We start from the raw sequence: 4,414 nt of genomic DNA, 5'->3' as shown, positions 1-4,414 counted from the left end.
CTTATATAATACAACACGTGAATAAATAAAGATCTTTTTTCCTCTTCCTACGAGACAAACCGAGAATGAGAGCTGTAGGGACCCAACCATTGGTCTTGCATTTTTCAGTAGGATGACCCATGTAGTACACGACATCAGCCACCATCCAACTCCCTTTTATATTCTCCTGTAACCAACATAGAAATCGTCGTTCAAGTGCTCTACCATTATCGTAGAACCAATTCGTATGAACCATACAAGTAAAGAAAGACTTGGAAATCAAGAAAAATAGTCTAATTAAGCATTTTCTCCTCTAGGGCTATGAGAAGAGGGGAGATCGTAGAGAGAGATTTAGATTTTGCAACTTTTATAGTATTTTTTTTTTTTTGGTTTTTGATGTGAAGCAACACATGCAAAATGAATTTGTGAAGAACACACCTTATATAGGCACAAAAATATGTAAACATTATATTAATAAATACATTTTTAAAGACAGGGAGAATACCGTGGATGCATGGATTCTAGTAAGAATGAATGTAATTAGAAAATTTAGGGATATAATAATTAAGCGAATTAAATCATTTTAAAGATATTGAATAAAATAAAGATGATGATGATAATAGAGAGGTGTAATTTGAAAATTTTAATATATTTAAAGACATTTGAATACACCGAAGGAACACACGTTAAAATTAAAAAACATCAAAATTAATTGGATCGGATTATTAACATCTCTATAGAAATGTATATACACAACAAAGTTAGTAAACTTTTAAAAAAAAATAAATTAATATATTAAATATCTATTGGGAAGGGTGTTGTCTATTTAGAAATTTTGTTTGGTTCATGTATTTTCATTCTACAGAATATTTTAGCAGTCTTTTGCTCTTTCATTGACTAACATTAACTTCTAACATTAAATATATATATAAATATATTTTTACACGTATCTTTCGCTCTTTTCACAAACTGTTTTTTTATATATAAAAAGATATACATTAACACCTTTTATTGAATGTATTTAACTATTATAACAGAAGAGTTTAAAATGTAACCCCGTATTTACTTATAAAATATTGTATCAACCCGAATATAATGAACACCTGGCGGTGTGACCATGTTTGGTTTATAATTATTGAAATAATGATAATATATTTGTTTTCTTTAATTAAATAAAACAGATATTTTTTGGTAATATAATATTCAGTAAAACATGAAATATGTATTTGACGGGAGAATGACATTTGTCTATATATATTTTTTTAAAATTCTTCTTATTCTAACTCAAATAATTAAAACTATATCAAATATGAAATAAAATTCTCCGTCAATTGAAAAATTGGGTTGAAAATTTCGAACGGTATTTTCCAACGGATATACCTATATTTTCTTGTAGGGTTAACTCATATTTATTTAAAATTAATCAAAACACATTCAATAATTTTAGGGTTAACTCACATTCTAAATCTTCAATAATTTTCTCAACGTATCTACCAGTTGATTCATATCCGTCATTCGTCAAAAGACACTCAAAAATTCATATATACGTGCATTTATATATATAAGAGTAATATATTGGGAAGCTGCAACGTACAAATTAGTAATACCCAATAATTTTAGGGTTAACTCATATTTATTTTCAAACTCAACTTTATCTATTTTAAAATGATTTATTTGCATCCTTGGTTCGTCACATTTTTTTAACATAATTTCAATACGTAAATTACCAAAAAAAATTAATCGATTCAAAAAATTTTAACTCAATTTTACAATTTAAATATTGTTCTTTTTTTCATATAAAATTAAATAATACTAAAATAAAATATTATTTGGACCGAAAAAATTAATCCAAAATTTATTTGGGTATTACTAATTCAAATTATCGGAAAAACTATATTTTTAGTAACTTGATGGATTTTGATAGAATTTAAATCTATTGATATTATTAATTAATATGTAATAGCTTAATTGAATTTAAACATATATAAATTTTAAAAAATCAAAAATATTTTTAGAAAATATAAAATAGATTTTGAAATGTGAAATGGGTGGATGTAAATTACATCATGTATCTCTACCGTTTATGACCTATAAGAATAAGATCACAATATATATTTTCTTTTTTACCGAAAATATAATTGTAAATATTTACTAAGTCGTTTTGACTTTGTAGACTTTTCATAGTGGTAAAATTGACTATGTTACTATATTTTTAGTCTGTTTTATATGTATTTTTTTGGTTTGTACTCTTCATTTTGTAATATTTACATAAATTTAAAAAATGTTTAATTGTTTTATTTATACCCTTCCGTTTATGAATGTTATATGTGAGTTTGAACGACCTTAATAATTTTGTATATTTATAGTATTGATTCTATACGTAACATGTTTGTTTTTTGTAGATGTCATTGGTTATCTTTCTCAAGTAAAGAAAGACTTGGAAATGAAGAAAAATAGTCTAATTAAGCATTTTCTCCTATAGGGGCTATGAGAAAAGGGGAGATTGTAACGACCCAAAATCCGGTATTTCGGATATCGTTGAATCGTCACTTAGGTTATAAAAAAATCCGATTTATTCTAAAATCAACCATCAAAATCAGGCTCTACAGCGGAAGTCTAAAACAATGAATTTCAATAACTTAAGTCTAAATATTAATTTCATGAATAAATTGAATAAAGGAAATAAAAATTCTAAATCTTCGTCTTTCTGGCAAACTACCGAATCCAACCACAATAATCTGCTTCACTTTTCACCTGTGGAGAAAAAGGAAGGGGTGAGCTACGCGAATAGTTCAGTAAGGTTGCAAGACTATAAACCTCGCATCCGTACCCAGAATAGACAATCAAATAGAAAACAATTCAATCAACATTCAACTCAAACAAAACTCAATCTATCGATTCACGTTCTTCTCCTAACTTTTCTTTGTTCGATTCTTTAAAACGAGTCCAGATTCTAGGACTATTCAGTACCCCTCAGACTTAGCTCAAAACTCTTTTATAAAACAAAACAAAAAAATATCGTTATAACCCTCTACGGATCGCCGCCGTAGTCGGGGTTATCAAAACACGACCAATAGTAATAACCCTCTACGGATCGCCGTCGTAGTCGGAGTTACCACTCCACATGGATCGCTGCCATGCCCGGATCGTTATGCCATCACATACGGATCGCCGCCGTACCATGGCCTCAAAACTCAACCAATAGCAATAACCCTCTACGGATCGCCGCCGTAGTCGGGGTTATCACTCCACATGGATCGCTGCCATGCCTGGGTTGTTATCATACCATCATATACGGATCGTCGCCGTACCATGGTCTCAAAACTCACTTTTAAAATATTTTTAGCACAGTCTGAGGTCACATCCTAGTCCCTAACTCAATTCTTTAATTCTCTCATCTTTCCAAACATCATGCCAAAGTTTATTTAATATCAAAAGTACCACTCATTCTAACAGTCTAATAATCTATAAAAAGAAAACGTCATCACATAACATGTACGTCGTAAACCATAATCACTCAACGAAAATTTATCAATCATCAATCATCATGCATTATTCATCAATCATCGATTCTCAATCATTAATCATCAATCATCAATCATCAATCATCAATCAATAAGGAATTTAAGGCGTCTATCCTAAAGTCCTAACCGCATGATATCTATGTTCTCTATCATCATGTTTAAGCGAATAGAAGAAAGAGGAGTTCTGTCGAGTCCCCTTACCTTGGTCTAAACGATGAACTCCGAAAGATTCGCTCTAATCCTCGATCCCGGGTTCAATAACCTCGAGATTTTCTTCACCTATAATTAATTATCATATAATAATCTTAATCAACAAATTATTTTTCAAAAATATTTACTACCGAAAAAAAAACGTTAATCGAATGGTAAGTCTTACGGTTAAAGTGTCTTATTTTAAATCGTTCGAAGATCTCTAAATACTTTGAATTTTATAAAACGGATTTCGGATTTGAAATCACAGGATTGAAACGGTTCAACACATGTCACCGGAAAATTTTTCGGCGACGGTGGCCGGTGGTGGTGGTCGGCGGCCGGTGGCCGGCGACCGTCATACATCTCGGAATCATTTAATTTTTTTTGTTTCCTATGTAAAACCAATCAAGGAATCCAAATCCGAAGTTATTTTGGCCTAAATCGGCTTAAATCGCCCTAGATCTAAGTTTTTCTCCGACGGTTCTCGGTGATTTTTCGGCGATGTTTCACCGTTTCCGGCGACGACACTACCCAGAAAAGATTCAACTCGTCAAGTGCTTTCAAACCCTTCAAGTCTCAACCCAAACCGAGCTTCCGTTCGCCGGAAATCGGAAAAACTCCATGGCGGTAAAGGAGAAGGAAAACGATGAAGAAAAACTAAGAAAAGATGGAGAAACGGACCGACGGTGATGAAGCGGTGGCCACGGGGCGGTGGTCGA

At 31.4% G+C, this 4,414-nt stretch overlaps 1 long non-coding RNA gene across 1 annotated transcript; it reads right to left on the bottom strand.

Annotated features, from left to right (window-relative positions):
• Positions 1–2,496: 2,496 nt before the first annotated feature.
• Positions 2,497–4,414, bottom strand: LOC104804681. The gene is made up of 3 exons (XR_770375.1): positions 4,377–4,414; positions 3,705–3,782; positions 2,497–2,733 (listed from the first exon to the last, which is right to left on the bottom strand). It is a non-coding gene; the product is annotated as an uncharacterized LOC104804681 (long non-coding RNA).

Source organism: Tarenaya hassleriana, unplaced genomic scaffold (assembly GCF_000463585.1).
Source record: "Tarenaya hassleriana unplaced genomic scaffold, ASM46358v1 Cleome927, whole genome shotgun sequence".
NCBI lineage: Eukaryota > Viridiplantae > Streptophyta > Magnoliopsida > Brassicales > Cleomaceae > Tarenaya > Tarenaya hassleriana.
This window is presented reverse-complemented; position numbering and strand designations above follow the sequence as displayed.